This window comes from Medicago sativa, chromosome 6 (assembly GCF_051527215.1).
Source record: "Medicago sativa cultivar Bolivia chromosome 6, Bolivia_mono, whole genome shotgun sequence".
NCBI lineage: Eukaryota > Viridiplantae > Streptophyta > Magnoliopsida > Fabales > Fabaceae > Medicago > Medicago sativa.
Window position 1 is genome coordinate 90,158,859 of NC_140754.1, and position 17,264 is coordinate 90,176,122.

At 33.1% G+C, this 17,264-nt stretch overlaps 1 long non-coding RNA gene across 1 annotated transcript; it reads right to left on the reverse strand.

Moving 5' to 3' along the window:
* Positions 1-228: 228 nt before the first annotated feature.
* On the reverse strand, positions 229-2,721 carry LOC146918098 (uncharacterized). Its single transcript, XR_015015975.1, has 4 exons — positions 2,415-2,721; positions 2,231-2,306; positions 1,714-1,807; positions 229-454 (listed from the first exon to the last, which is right to left on the reverse strand). It is a non-coding gene; the product is annotated as an uncharacterized LOC146918098 (long non-coding RNA).
* Positions 2,722-17,264: the final 14,543 nt, after the last annotated feature.

Below are 17,264 nucleotides of genomic sequence, written 5' to 3' on the forward strand. Positions count from 1 at the left end.
TAGCCCATAAATTAGCCGATTTTAAGCGATGTGAAGAAGGAAACAATTCCTTGGAAAGCTAACAAGCATATAAATGGAGGTTAAGGGAATTTCCTCGTTAGTTTAGGACTTTACTCATTTTCGACCGTTTTTTACTAGGAAGACCATAAAGTGGCCGATTTGCATTGAATCTTAGCATGTGACAATTGGTTGGATAGGTAAGCAACATAGCTACTGTAACACCCATACTAAATTTATCTAGAATATTTAGCATGTGCGTTAAACTTAGTATTGGATACATTAAAATTACAATAAATAAAAATCTCTCCAAATAAATTATAGAATTACTTGTCTTATACATCTGAAAGAGTATCAATGACGTTTACAAAATACATGCAATGACAAGTAAACATAATTTTCCAGCTTCTTCTGCTACTTCATCACCAAATGTTCAGCGTGCGCACCACCTGCGAATCTGAAATAAAATAAAAGGGATTGGGGTGAGACAGGATGTCTCAGTGAGTTCCACCTATCCTAGGTTGTAGGCAATCACAGGGAACCTAGGATCGCCATCTGTCTCTAAACTTAACCCATTCCGGGTTTATACTGTTCTATCATGCATAACTGAGCGATCGGGGGATAACTAGGATCGCTATCTGAATTACTAATATAATTCTAATACTAATGACAAAATCATAAACATAATCATAATGTCTGTCATATTATGTTAGAAATGTTAGCGTTGAACAAACAATATTATCTGAGTTGATTTTACGGAATAAACCCAGGTGGAGTAACCCCGGAATTTATTCCACTCTGACCGGTATTAATTTCCAACTGGCGGGAACCCAACTGACGGGGATACCGGACTCCTCTGATTATTGTGGGGTCATCCTCGCGGATAGTGCCTGTTCCAACTGGCGGGAACCTTTCGTATCCAACTGGCGGGATAGCGAAAGCCACAACTTAAACATGTTTTAATATTGTAACTTGAACTGATTTCTGATAACTAAGTTAATCCTCAACTCCAATACTGACGGGGAGCTAAAGAGGAATAACTTATCTTAACTGATTTTCTGATAATGATAATATTCTAAGTCTATTAATAAAGACAAAGTGATCCCATCTTTAACATATAAATAATTTGATAACACTAGCTTCGACTAATTAAGCCGAAATTTCATAACTTAAAGTTCCTTGTTTCAAATTATTGGAAATCTACTCATGATATATTATTCATGACTAATTCATTCTAAACATAACTCTTATGTCAATATGTATAAGCTTATGGTAGTAACTATGTGGAGGTTTTCATGTCATTTTGATTACATAGTTGGAAAAATATGGATTTTCAATTTCTATCCAAACAATAGCCAAGTAATCACATAAAAGTATTCATTTCCAACAACAAATAATTTGAAATAATTTCTAGCAATCAAACAACTTTCAATTTCCAAATTTATCCGAAACCATGTATACATCCATATATGTATTAAAACCTCACGTAGAGAATTTTCCTCTAACATTTACACTACCATAAACATGCTCATTAACATAAAAGTTATTTTAGAATAAATTAGCAAGGGTTTCTAACTTATGACATAATTATGCTAATTATGTCCTAATGATTCTAAGTCACAATATACTATGTTCTATTTATTCAAAATCACATGTCGGCATTCTAATGGTACAATTCACTACCCAAAGGAGGGTTTACTAACTAAAGGAACTCACCTTTAACCAATTGAAATGGCCTAGGCTCGTCTCGCTTTTGCATTTCAAACTTCAACCAACTTCCCGCTCAACCATGAGGGCATCCGTAATCAACCTGGAATCATTTATAACCAATTTGAATTCACATTGTGACTTATTCCGGAAAAATCCACATCAAACCCGTAAGCCATTTTTCAGCATAAATCCCAAACTTTAAATGCGTTTTCTGAATTCGTCTCTAATCCGAAACGTACAAAATTTATATCCAAACTAAAGGGAATTAAGCGTAGAATCCAAAAATCCAATAGTTACTCGATTATAGGTTACACAGCAGTATATACAAGCCAATGATGACCATACAAATGTCGTCTCGAAATCATGAATTTCAAATATAGTCACTAGTAACAACAACTGCCGCTTAACATACATTAACATTAACTCATCAAAGTTGTTACCACTTGTCCATAATAACTTCTTAAATCCCAAGTCTCTAATTTCAACCCATTCTCCAAAAATTCAAACTTAATAGTAAACTCACCTTGAATGTGATTCCATAGCTCCTTATGCATCCAAAACAAGTCACTAACATCATTATCCACAACATAATTGCATTCCTAGAGCACAAAATAGAACAATTCCAACAAGGTGTGAAAATGGGAAAATTGAGTGGGTGGATCGGCCACCATATGAAATGAAAAGGGGAAGGAACTTTTGATGCTTACCTAGTGTTTATTCCTTCATGGGTATCTCCAAAAACAAGCTTACAAGTAAATTCCCATGAATTGGAGTGAAAATGGAAGTTTTGAAAAATGAAGGGAGAGATGTGGATCACCAAGAATGGAGGGAAAAGTGGTTTTGAAGCTTGGCTCTTGCTTAAAACTCTACATGGAACTCCTTTGTAGCATGATTTGATGATTCAATGGAAAAAATTTGATGAATTTTGATGGATTAGGGTGAAGTAGAAAGGAGGGCGTGAGTTGTGAGGGAGAGGAGAAGAAAATATGATTTTGGAAAGAAAATGAATTGGATAAAATGAAGATATTTTGGTGTTGTGTTATATTTGTACCCCCATCTAGGTGAAATTCCCATTTTGCCCCTTCCACATTCTTCTCTAATTCAAAAGTCCGATAAAAATTCCGTTAACGATAAGGTGGGATATTACAGCTACGACTTCCATGGTATATTTTTGCATTCTCTAAAAATTCGGCCAAAATAGACGTTAAGAAAATTTCCACGTCAATTTAGGGATTTTACTCGGTTTCAACCCTTTTTTACTAGGTAGCCCATAAATTAGCCGATTTTAAGCGATGTGAAGCATGTAACAATTCGTTGGAGAGCTAACAAGCATATAAATGGAGGTTAAGGGAATTTCCTCGTTAGTTTAGGATTTTACTCGTTTTCGACCCATTTTTACTAGGAAGGCCATAAAGTGGCCGGTTTGTATTGAATCTTAGCATGTGACAATTCGTTGGATAGGTAAACAACTTAGCTACGAATTCCATGGTATATTTTTGCATTCTCTAAAAATTCGGCCAAAATAGACGTTAAGAAAATTTCCTCGTCAATTTAGGGATTTTACTCGTTTTCAACCCTTTTTTAATAGGTAGCCCATAAATTAGCCGATTTTAAGCGATGTGAAGAAGGAAACAATTCCTTGGAAAGCTAACAAGCATATAAATGGAGGTTAAGGGAATTTCCTCGTTAGTTTAGGATTTTACTCGTTTTCGACCCTTTTTTACTAGGAAGACCATAAAGTGGCCGATTTGCATTGACTCTTAGCATGTGCCAATTAGTTGGATAGGTAAACAACATAGCTACGACTTCCATGGTATGTTTTTGCATTCTCTAAAAATTCGGCCAAAATGGAGGTTAAGAATATTTCCTCGTCAATTTAGGGATTTTACTCGTTTTCAACAATTTTTTACAAGCAAAAGAAGTGGGTCAAAAACAATTTAAACAATAATTGGTCAATAGGTTATGCGCAAAAATTAGATAAATGGATTTTTCATAGGTGTTTCCTATGAAAAAGAATCCAAGAAAATGGATTTAAGCGATTGTATTTTATGATGATTTGTATAAAATATTTGAACTTATGATTCGGTGAAAGGATGTATTGGAGATGATGTGATCTTAAGAGTGGTTTAAATAACGGTGTTGGATTGGAAGATGTGGTATTAATATGATAGCACATTGTGATTAATTAAAAAAAAAAATGTGAAAGTTGCGATCGTTGAGCTTGAACTAAATTAAAATTTGTATATCTTATATGCTAAACGTATTTGTGACTGTGGCTCATTTGAAAATCTGAAAAGTTGCATGATTAGGTGTCTTGTATGTTGTGTGCATACTACTTGCTTATGTGTTGTCTTATTTTTAAAATGAAGGAAATTTTCTATTCGGCGAAGGTATTTTTAAATTTCTATCGATTAATTTCTTATTTGATGTAAAACCTTCATTCTTGGGAACTATTTAATTATTGGTGTTATACTAAAATTTTATTTCTATGATCGAAAAAAAAAAATTGTCATACTAATTTGTTATCAGAGTGCGCAGCGGAGAAGTAGAGTTATTTGAGGAAGTAGTTTATTAATTAGGTACATAATCATCATACCAAGAGTATTACATAAATATTATGAACTATAGTTGGCATTTGGCAAGAATCCAGGCCAAAAAAAATTCGGATTAAATTTTGGTCACCAAAGGTTCCTCCTTTAGAGACGAATTTAATTTAAACTTCCTTTGAGGAATTAGCTTGTTAATTAGGTCCATAATCATTAGTAAATTAGTATTACATAACTAGAATGAACTATATTAGGCATTTGGCAAGAATCCAAGAAAAAAAGTTTGGATTAAATTTTGGTCAGAAAGGTTCCTCCGTTGGAGATGAACTTAATTTAAACTTGTTTTGGGGAAGTAGCTACGTAATACTAATTTTGTAATGATTATGGACCTAATTAACAAGCTACTTACCCAAAACAATTTTAAATTAAGTTTTGTGACTAAAAATATTTAAATAGTGAAAAGGATTAGAGACTAAGGGATGATAATCAAAATTAGGACTTAAACTTTGATATGATATACTATGAGTCGGTGGATTTATCTTATTTCCTTGAATGATTGTCTTAGTGTTGCTGATGATGTTCTAGATCAAGTAAGAACTTTTGGAATTATTATGGTGTTGATGCCTTTAGTTTAATTTTTCCTTTGAAGTGTTTTTTTTTTTTTTATGATTTCAAATCGAATTTTTAATCAATATCATTGAGGTTGAAATAGGATTGGAGAACATAGTTAGTATTGATGTATCTGCAGCTATTTGGATGTTTATGATGTTCTATTTTGAGTTGTACAAGTAGTATGAAAATAAAAACATTATTTGGAGATTATGGCTGATAGAACAGGTTTTTTTAACAGGATTTACATCTTGGAAATGTTGAAAATACAGAGGAAACTCTGTCGAAATTTCAGTGAATATTTTTTTATGAAATTCAAATTGGAACTTTTATTTATTTATTATAGTTGTCAAGTTTGATTAATAGGCTTGCCGGGCTAGAATGATCTAGTTCGTGCGCCGGTCACGATGACTGTTTTTGGGTCGTGACAGTCAGGGCACGCCTCCGGGCCCAAAGGGCACTTATAGAGGTACTTACAGATCACCCACCAACACTGCCCTCACATCGGCAGAGGGAATCGAACACACAACCTTCTACAAGGAAGTGACACGTTCCTCACCAACTGAGCCAACATGTGTTGGTATTTAAAACATAGATTTGAGCAGTTTGAAGTATTTGAATGTATTGTTCAATTTTTATTTGATGCAATAACCTTAAAATCATTGGATAATGATGAATTAAAAAAATCTTAAACAAATTTGAGGCTACATTTTCTCGTAAGGATTCGTCGAATGTTGCCTAAATGCTCTTTTTTATGTATCGAAAGTATTACAAATATCTTTGTTAAATGTGTTGATGTCAGCATTTAAAATTCATAAGTTTGTCAAATGTTTCAATTGCTTATCAAATTCTTTTGATGATTTGCATGTGTAGAAATAATTTTTTCAAAGTTAAAATTATTGAAAAATTTCACATCTAAAAATATATGATTGAACGTATTGATGCACACACAATTATTATTGACTTTGCATCTAAATTGTGGTTTCACCCAGGCCACCAAAATTTCATAAACGGGCATGTCTTCACAATTGGTTTATTTTCCACCATTATGAATGCAAAGTGAAATATAATGTTTTAGATGTAGTATGAAAAACATTACATAGAAGGCACGATTCAATAGATAGACTTAATTCTAAGTTAAAATTGTAAATGAAGATCATTTTAAAATATATAAAATAATAAAATGAGGGTGATGTGGCTTAATATGCAAGGATATATTTAAACGAGTGTGTTTGAGGATGACTTTAACATTTCTCTTAAATTTGCAGCGTTCAAAAGATGATGATGGAATTGGTTAGACCAAAACTCTTATTCTTAAAGCTGCGTAAGACTTGCGATCGCGTTTTATTTGTGGTAAAGTACACAATTTATTTATTAACAAGATTTTGTTTTAAAAGTAACTAATATCGTTTTTTTAATTTAATGTCGTTAATATATCAATGTATAATAGTAGTTTACATGTTTTAAAGTGCCGTTATTGTTGGTACAATTGTGCACTGTTTTTGTAGTCTTGGAGCTTTTTCGATATCTCTGAGTGTCTCTGATGTTAGTTGTTTTGTTTGATTTTGTCCTTGCTGGTATTCGTCGTGAATAGATAGCATCTTGGAAAGATATTTGGCATTTTGGAGTGGTACATTGGTGTAAGCTTTTAAATAATGGTTGTCGGTTGCGTATAGGATTTCGCAATTTCGACCAATGTTTGTGTTATAGATGCGGTTGTTGTCATTTCTCATTTTCATGTATCTCAATTGAAAATATCCATAATATGTGTTTAATGCCGTGAATAACATTTTTGCGGCCTTAGCGATGTTTCGTCGTGGCTATAACAACGTTTTGTCATGGATTTCGTTCACTCTATAAAAACGATGAAAAACGATAACGTCGCGTCCATTTACTGCCCAACGAACCATTTTTTAAAACCTTGCATTGTTTCTATTGCGTTGGGAGCTCTTTTTGGTGTGTCTGCATGACTCGATAGATGTTATTGTTCTTGTGTTATGCTTGGTGTTGGTGGTGTTTGTTCCATCGTCATGCACATCGCATATGGTGGAGCTTAAAAATCTTCTTTGATTTCCTTAGAGTGAGCTGCCATTTTGGTTTGTAATTAGTAAGTAAGAGGCAAGGTTGCTATATGTGCTCTAGTCTTTGTTTTTAATTTGGTGTAGTTTGTGGCTTTTTGGTAATTCGCTTTTAGTGTTCTTAGCTTTTGGATTCGCCACTGTGGTCAGAAGCTGTTTATGGTTGTGTGTTGTCTATTACTTTGTTTCGGTGGATTATCTTCATCTGATCAATCTTAAAACACAAAACAAAAAAACTGCTTGTATCTATTTCACCATCAAAGTATGTCTTATACTTTATGGTGCTATGTGTTACTAATATTATTTTGCTTTTACAAAAACAAAAATTAAATAGTTTATATGTGAAGAGAGAATGTGTAAAGATTTTAAGGTACATATATGTATTTATAGAGAAGAGGTATAGAGGTTAAATGTAATGTGAAGGGAGATCGTAACTAAAGTAGGTGAAGAGAAGTTTGAGAGGTAGTTTTAAACATTTTAATAATTCAAGTTGTAATTTTTTGTCAATTAGTCTTTCAAAATAAAATAAAAAATGTCAATTTAGTTAGTCCCTTAAATTGAATAACATGAATCAATTTAGTAATTTTTCACCAATTATTTTGAAGTTTAATTTTGTCATCACAATCATGTATATTGAGACATATTTGGAAGGAAAATGTTCACCATTCATGGCCTTTGGCCATCAAACTTCTCTTAACTTTATCTTGCCAAATAGTTTAAAGTTAGGTGGCCAAAGTCATAAACAATAAACAATTTCGAAAGGATTATTGGAATATATCAAACGTTCATATATAAAGTTGCAAGCAATTTTTGTACCATTATTTTATTACCATCATTGGTTAAAATAGAGAACAATCTATATAATATAGAAAGGAAAAAAATAATTTTATTTTGTATTTAGAAGTTTGAAATAAACTACTACTAGTTTGAGAGAAAAATAATGAAAGGAGCTTGTTTGTATGTGAAGAAAGGATGAAAGGAGTTTATAGGTGAAGAGAAATTGAAAAGTAGAGTTTTATAGTGTGAATGGAGGTTGATAGGTGAAGAGAGGTAGAAATACACATTTTTTTTGGATATTATGGGAGGTTGCAAGTAGAGTAGATAAAGAGAGGTTGAAAGGTACATTTAATGTGAAGGGAGGTTGAACATAACTTGTTACTGAAATAGAGTAGGTGAAGAGAGGTTGCAAAGAGCTTTCAACATGAAAGGATGTTGAGGAATAAATTGTGTTTTCAGAGTAAGGACTAAGGACATATTACAAAGGAAATTTTTATTTATCTCATACTGTCCACGAAAACAAAAGGAATAAATAATTAGAACATTTCATCAAAATTTGAAGTGTATCATACCTTGTTATATGTCGTTTAGTTATTCTTTGATATAGTTAAGTCTTCAAGCGAAATATATGAGACTTATATATCTCTATATCAAATGGTGAAAAATACATTTATACATTATGCAAGACTATTTTATTTACGTACATTAGATAAAACATCTAAAGAGGTTATTTACGTACATTAGATAAAACATCTAAAGAGGTATTAGTTGATGTTTTGAATATATAGAATGCTTCCTTTAATCTTTACAAGGAAGATAGTTTTACAATATACACAAGTTTGTTTTTCATTAATAAATCAACAAGTCGCATAATCTCATTTGATTTAATGATTGGATTTATTAATCCAGTTGTGGAAACTAACTAACTTATTCATGGTATAAGATTCATGTCACTTTAGCACAGTAGAACTAATCTCAAAAGAAACTTGATTATAAGGAAGCAAATGTAAATAAAAAGAATTCCTACAAAAGGAGTAAGGAGAAGCTTAACATGTGCTACTACAAAGATTTTTCCTAATGAATCCTTCTTTGATCCTTAGCAACTCAAAATTTAAACTTTCTTTAACATCAAGCATAGATATACTGATGAATTTACAATCTTAATCTAGACAAAACTTATTTTAGACAAATCTTTTCATATGTTCCTTTAAGTAAAATTAAATTATCTATTAAGGGCAGTCCTTATTAATAACTTCAATTTTTTTCCTCTTAATTTGAAGTTAAAGATTTCTTGGTACTAGTCCTCACCATTAGTTTACAAAAAAATAAATCAAAGATATGAAATTTATCAAACAAATGATTTCTGTTTTGTTGTGTTCTACGGTTTAACAAGTTAATTAATGCAAGCTCAATTCTTTTTGTTCTTAGTAAAGTTCAAACATGTAATGTTATAAATACTTAAGAGAATGAATACACCAACATAGGATAAGATCACAAGAACATTATTCATATAGTATCACGTGAACTATTGAGCAATATACATAATCATTTGTATGTGAATTGGATTCTAAATTTTCATCAACCTGCACTCGACAACAGGTCTCATCATCATCATCAATTTTGTCCATCTTATTCTCTTGTTGAGAGGTGGTTCATTTGTTTAAATCATTTTCAAAAGGTGAGTATTTAATATATCGTTATGGATACTATAACATGACAAAATATAATATTCAAGTTTGGTATAAAAAATATGATTATTCAGTAAGGCCAATGTAAGCAAAACTCTGTGCGCACCATTCAAGTTTTGTAATAATGCTCAAACTTGTTCATAGAAAAGAACTTGAGAAACGAGACATGCAATGCAACTTGCTTCCTGATACAAGAACCTTTGTTTTTCCACTTTCACAAACTAGAACGATGCTCCCTTTAGATTGAGGATAAAGCTGTTATTGAACAAAGTAGAGTTTAGTTTAAGTTAGTTCTATTCTATGTTAGTTTAAATTCAGTATGTAGTTGAAATTAAAATAAATCTCCTCTCATAGAGCTCTATATAATAGCAATTGTAATTCATTATGTGTAACACCAAATAATAAAGTGAGTTACATTGTCACCAGTTGATGTAACTATGTAAATATTTGTGGTGTTTCTTTCTTTTGCGCGCCTTGTGCGAGTGGAAACACCTTGTGGTAATATATCTCATTTTGATTTCTTAAAAAAAAAAAAAGTGAGTTACACTTTATTCTCTATTACAAGAAACACCAAGAAAGAAAATAATTTCCATAAACAATACACATGATTTCAACATCAAATTCTCAGGCTGGTGGGTTGGAATTATAACATGAGATACATATCTCAAGTGAACTCGAAGAGAGCTCATAATCAATAGATGTCTATGGATTTATTGACAAAATATGAATTTCATATGAATTTTAAATAGTTCCATAATGGAGACTGTCCATTCCATGGTTGGGCATAGGGCAATAATACGACATGTAAAATAGTTAGTTTTTTGTTTTTCAAAAAGCAAGTAAATAATATTCTGAGTTTCTTTTTAATCAAGACAATTTGTATTGAATTTCTTAATAAATAGATGCGAGGGTTATGATTACGGGTGGAAATGGGCTAGGCCGGGCCGGGCTTTGTAAGGCCTAAGCCTGACCTACTTCAAAAATTATAGGCCTGAGTCTGGCCTATTACCCGTCATAGGCTCATTTTTGAGGTCTGGCCTGGCCTTTTTAAAGGCCTGATGAAGCCTGAAGAATCCTGCTCTTTACCCAAATGGTTTTGCTCACTCCCAAAGTAAAAGTCCATACTGCCCCTATGCATGTTAACTCACATAGCGTGAGTTAACTTACGTCAGTTATAAGGTGAACGTGATTTTAGTCACGCTACGTGACTTAAGTCACGCTAGTTATAAGTTGGCCGTGACTTAACTATCGCAATTTTTATTCTAAAGTTATAAAATAAAATAAAATAAAATAAAACAATGAACAAAAATAAAGAAACAAAAATAATAAATATAAATTATCATTTTATTAATATAATTCTTATTACATTTACAATGGGGTAAAACTAAAACAGCGAAAAAATAAAAACCACCAGAAAACCTATCTTCCTGTGGTAAAACTAAAAATAAACCACAAGAAAACCAACCTTCCTGGGATAAAACTAAATCTGCACATTTAGTTTTACCCAATGTGGTTTTTTGCCCAAGAAAGCTGCTCACTACTTATATTTTCCCCAACATACCCACTACTTATCATTCTTTCTCTTTTTACACCAAAATAAAGAAGGAAAAAAAGAAGGAAATGAAGAAGATTCATAGGGGGAGAGAGTGAGAGTGAGAATGAGAGATGGTGTGAGGAAATGGGGAAGTTTAGAAGTGTATTTACAGGGGGAGATTGTAACATAGGTTATATCTACCATAAATAGGGTCAAAAAACGTGTAAAAACTTAACAAAAATCGTGTAAAATCAATTAAATTCCATTGAACAAAGTCAAAAAAATGTGTTCCTGAGTCCAGGATTTACACTAGCGTGAGTTAACTGTAACACCCACGACGTGGCTTTCGATATCCCACCAGTTGGATACGAAAGGTTCCCGCCAGTTGGAACGGGGACTATCCGTAAGGATGACCCCACGTTAATAAGAGGAACCGAATCACATCAGAATGAGAGGGATCCGGAGGCCGTGTAGGTATGGGACTACATGGTTGAAGGAAGGCTTATAAGAATTGTTAGGTACTACCCATATCAACAAGATGCATCTTCTTTTCGGTAGCCCATTCCATAAGAACTCCACAGTTAAGCGTGCTTGGCTTGGAGTAGTACTAGGATGGGTGACCTACCGGGAAGTTTCCCGGTAAGCGTGCGAGTGAGGACAAAACACGCTGAAAAGACTCGTGTTGGTTTGTGGGGTTAGTCGGCAATCCTAAAAAGCAGTCTGGGATGTTACATTAACTCACGCCCAGGATTTACACTAGCGTGCGTTAACTCACGCACAGGTTAACACTAGCGTAAGTTAACTCACGCTAGTTAGGCCGGTGGTCACAACTCAAGAACACGTTTGTTGGACTTTGGTCGGTTATTCAACCATGGTTTTATTGTGTTTTACACGTTTTTTTTTTACTGTTTTTGACTGAATTTAGTGCATATAAAACCTATGCACTAAACAATTTTCAATTAGACCTTCATTTTTTTTTTTTGGTTACATTTAAGGCCTATATTCTAAATTAATTTATTAACTTTATTCTAAAATATTTTGTTTACATTAATCTAAATTATTTTCTTAACTTTATACTAAATTATTTTATTAACATTATTCTGAAATATTTTCTTAACATTATTGTAAATTAGTTTGTGCACATTAATCTAAATTAATTTATTAACTTTATTCTAAATTATTTTGTTTACATTAATCTAAATTATTTTCTTAACTTTATTCTAAATTATTTTATTAACATTATTCCGAAATTATTTTGTTAACATTATACTAAATTATTGATTCGATATTATTCTTTAAATAATTACAAATATAAATAAAAGTAAATGGACTAAATTATAAAAGCAAATGGACTAAATATAAATAAAAGCAAATGGACTAAATATAAATAAAAGTAAATATAACAATATCTTATTTTATTAATAATTCGTACATTACAACAATTGTCATACAATAATGTTGAACTTATTCACTAAATCTACTTATTTTCTCCTTTTTGGGGTAAAAAGTAATCAATCTTCGCGGGGTAAAATAGTGAGCAACCTTCTTGGGGAAAATACATTATCAACCCTTGGGATAAATTTAAATCTGGTTTTTTTTACCACAAGAAGTTCTTTTTACCCACGGTAAAAAGTTTCTGTGGTTAAAAAAGCAGATTTAAAATTATCCCAAGGGTCGATCACTTCCCAAGTCGGCTACTCACTATTTTTCCCGACGAATTTTGATCCCTTTTTACCCCAAAGAGAATATTGAAAAAAAAAAACAAAGAAAGAAGAGAATTAGAGGGAGAGAGTGGGAGGAGATAATGTGAGGAATATGGGAAGTATGTGAGGGTATTTATAGGTAGAAATGTGAACCTAGGTTGTATCTAACATAAATGTGGTCAAAAAAAAGTGTGAAAGTGGTAAAAAACGTGTACATTGAATGTTGAAAAGCTGACCAAAGTTGGAAAAACGTTTGTTCTTCACTGGCCAACTAGCGTGAGTTAACTTGCGCTAGTGCTAAGTGGTACGTGACTTAAGTCACGTTCATATTACACTAACGCATGTTGAGTCACGTAGCGTGACTTAACATGCGTACAAAATACACTAGCGCAAGTTAAGTTGCGTAGGGGCATTTTGGACTTTTACTTTGGGAATGAGCAGAACCGTTTGGGTAAAGAGCAGAATTCAAGCCTGAAAGCCTATTTAAAAGCCTATTTTATGTTAAGGTCTGACAACACATGTAAGCCTACTCCTAAATAGGCCAAAACTTATTAAGGCCTAAAGCACACTGTTTTATCTTGGTTTTCGGGTGTCAAACATTGATTACATTTGAACCTTTCTAACCGGTGATATCTTATTTTTTCTTGGGAAGGGAAAAAGTAAGCAAAACCCTTGAGAATCGAGGTCCGGGAGTTGTTTTCGCTACGGGAAGGTGTTAGGCACCCATAACGACTATAGTATCCTATAGGAACCGTCTTTAATTTCTACGCGCGCGCTTTATTTTTAAATGCTATTTTGAAAGTATTTATTTAAACCTAAGAGTTTCTAAGTGAAGAATGGGAGGGAGAAGAATGCGTTTGAATTTTTATTTTAGTTGAATTGAAGGAATTTTGTTCCTTGCCTACGTACCCGTTTAAGGGATCAAATCCACCGTAGTTCTCTTTCAAAAAATGTTTTCGTTTTTGTTGGTTGATTTTAAGTTTGAAAATTGGATTTTTGAAGAATGAAGATTGAGAGGCCTTAAAGGCATGAGAATTTAAGAAAAGGTGAGGTTTGATTAGTCATTTTGCAAAAGAAGTCAAAGTTTGATTATTTTTCATTGAAATTTGATTAAGAAAATAAAAGGAAAATTCAATGGGGTTTTGACCCCAAGGTTTATTATGAAAAATATTTGAGTGAAGTTTGTTCATATTTTTTGGAAAATTGGTTTTTTCTAAGTCTACAGCCTAAACATACATCTAAACATACAAACCTAAACATACATCTAAACATGCATATTCTAACTATATAGTGATGTGTGTGCATGTGTAGGTGCTTGTGTCGGTGTACATCATTAGAGTCCATTGTCCTTTACATCATACCCTAGATACATTCTATGGCCTCTTTGCCAAGAAAAATAAAAGTGCATAAAGGAAAAATATTACAAAACTCCTAAGTGTTTACATTCTAACTTTGGTACCAATTAAATTGCAAGAAAGAAATAGAGATGAATATGGGATGAAATGGAGATGCTTATGAAATGATGAAACATGAAATGAAAGGAGTTAGTAGCACATGACAATATCAAAGGAAATAAAGCAAGAGAAACACTAGAACATAAAGGATAGAAAATGAGCGCAAACATGGCTAAAATTTGTTCATAGAATGCAAGAACCATATGATCTATAATTCTCACATTCCAATACATTCTTAAAGGTTTAGAAACAAGTCTTGGAATGGGAATTAAGGCAACATGATTTACTTGGCATTTTAAAACAAATTTTAAGCATATTTACATTATTTAACTACACAACTAACTTGTAAGCTAAGTAACTAACTAAATTCTATACACAAGTATCAAAACCAGGTTCAAACAGTGGCTAATGGTTCATGGAAACACATATCATGTATCACAAATGTACATCATGGATTAGAAACAAAAACTAAGCCAATTTTCACCAATTTTAACATAATATTCAAGAAATAACACTAGAAATTATCTCAATATTTTTGACAAGCTTTTCAGTATAAAATCAATACAAAACATCATAAAAAAAACTAGAAAACACTCTATAAATTTTCATAGGATTTTCTAAAATACTTCAAGCATGCCAGGGGTGCAAAGATCACAAAAAGCGTGGGAAATAGCAAAAAAACAAAGAAAAAACGAAAATCTGCAAAGACAGGGGGTCCAGGCCCAAACAAAGATGGATCCTGGATCATCCAAACGCACCAGGGGCGTTGGATTGATCCAGTACCTCTCAACCCTAGATCCAAAGCACCAGAACACAGGGGAGCATGATAAGGCATGGGCGCACGTACACGTGATTACAGGGGAGGGGATCACAGCCATTGGATTGATCCAACTGAATCAAACCCTAAATCCAACGGTTAAGATGAAGAGGGAGTGAACCAGGGATGAACCAAACCGATCCAGGCCTCTATATAAGCATACAGAGGCCGGTCCAGTTCATTCCCCTCTCTTCCTTCTCTCTCTAAGTTACAAACTCTCTCTCTTCTCTCTAGACCTCTAGTCATCTTCTCCGGCGGGTTTCACCGCCGCCGGTGAAGATTCCGATGCCGGAAACCTAACTAACACTCAAACATACCAAAACTCTTCGATCTAAAGCTTTTCACCGTTTATTTTTCAATCTAAACACGAATCAAGCATCAGACATCACAAACAAGACCTAGATCTATGCAGATCGAAGCTCAAACTTTACGGTTTTTAAGTTTTTTCAAAAACTCTTCGCACTTTTGAAACGAGGCTTTAATCCATGTTATTTCTTCTGCTGATGATGGATTCGAACTTGATTTTGTAAAAGGAACGGTGAATTTTTGCAGATCTGTGTCTTAGGGTTTGGTTTCGAATCTTTTGAAATTTTTTTTTGGAATATGATGAAACGAAACCCTAAACTGAATTGTTTTACTTACTTATGATGATTTCAAGCCTCGTTTCAAGAAATAAACGGTGAATCTTTGAAGCTTCACATCTTTTAGGGCTTCGTTTCAAAGTCTTTCGAATTTTTCGAAGCTCTTCTTCAATTCACCGTTTATTGGTGTTCGTTGAGCTTCGTTGAGCTTCTTGCAATGAAAAAAACGAAGAGATTTTGATGAATACCTGAATTAATCTGGAGGTTCGAACAAAGATCCTTAAGAGTTTTTCTGGTAAGTTGAAAACCGAAAATAAATCGGTATCCTCTTCTTCTTCTTCACTGATTCGAAGCCTGCTTCAATTCCTCTTCTTCTCGCCTCAAAACCCTTCGTGATCGCACAACGTGCTTGAATTGCGAAGGTACGAACTCGATGATGAAGATTCTTGATGAATCTCTGAGAGTTCGTGACAATTTCGATTGATTTGCACAATAATTTGTTGAATTGAGCTTCGTGTTGATATGAATTTGATGAATTTCGAAAATCTTGGAGACGGTTAGGGTTTCTGTTATGAATGTTCTTGAAAGTTTCTCTGAGAATTTTGGTGTTTGATCTTTGATGATCAGAGAGAGAATCTGAAATGTGTTTGTTGAGTTGTAAAAATCTGAGTGGCATGGAAATGATTGGAGCCTTTTATAGGCTGCCAAGTGTATTACTGGACCAATAGAAATTTGACACCTGGAACTGGACTTGAAATGGCTCGGCCTTGGCTTATTTTGGACCTGGGGACCTTCCTGCAAATCTTGAAAATTCATGGACTATTCTTGTAAAAAGAAAAAAGGACTGGACTGTAAAAAAGGACTTAGCTGCAATTGACCAAAAGAATTAAGAAGTTTGACCTAAAAATTCGAATCAAAAAAAAAAAAAAAAAACTTAAAAGAAAATAAAGTGACTCAAAGGACTAAAATGCAATTTTAGGAAATTAGGACTAAAAAATAAAATGAATTAAAATTGGTAATTGGAAAATAACGTAAAGTGAAACGAATAAAATTGACAAAACGGACTAAAACGAACCAATGGCTTAAATGAGGTACTTTAAAGTAACCTCTCTCTGCCGAAATTTCGTGTGAAATGACCAAAATGCCCCTGGGGCTAAAAACGACTAAAAATGACTCAGATGCAATTTGAAAAATGGATTTTTAACAAAAATTGAATCAAAGACTCATATAAGCAAAATTACAAGACTCAGAGACAATTTTTAGGATTTAAACAGGGCTTTAACACATGAAAAGACTAAAATGCCCCTAGGGGCAAAACTGACTCAAAATGACTTCAAACGCAATTTTTAAAATGGATTTTGACGTAGAATGGAACAGGGACTCATTCAAACTACTTGAAAGGACTCAAACAAAATTTTAAAAGATTGGAAGAAATCTTGACATAGGAAATGACTGAAATACCCTTACATGTGAATTTTGCAAATAACATTGAAATAAAATGCAGAGAGAGATGCAATTGATTAGAGACAGTTCACATAGCTTGTAATGCAAGAAAAGAAGAATTGGATTAGTATTTTTAGGTCCAAAATTAGGGTATAACAGCTGCCCCTATTTAAGTTTCTTTGTCCGGAGAATCAAGAGACGGAGTCTTTGAGTTGATGGGACGAAGACACTTAAATATTAACATTTGCACTGCTTTTGGACATAAAAATACGTTTTCAGAGTTGAAAAACATGAATGTCACGCAATATGTTGATTACGAATGCAAGA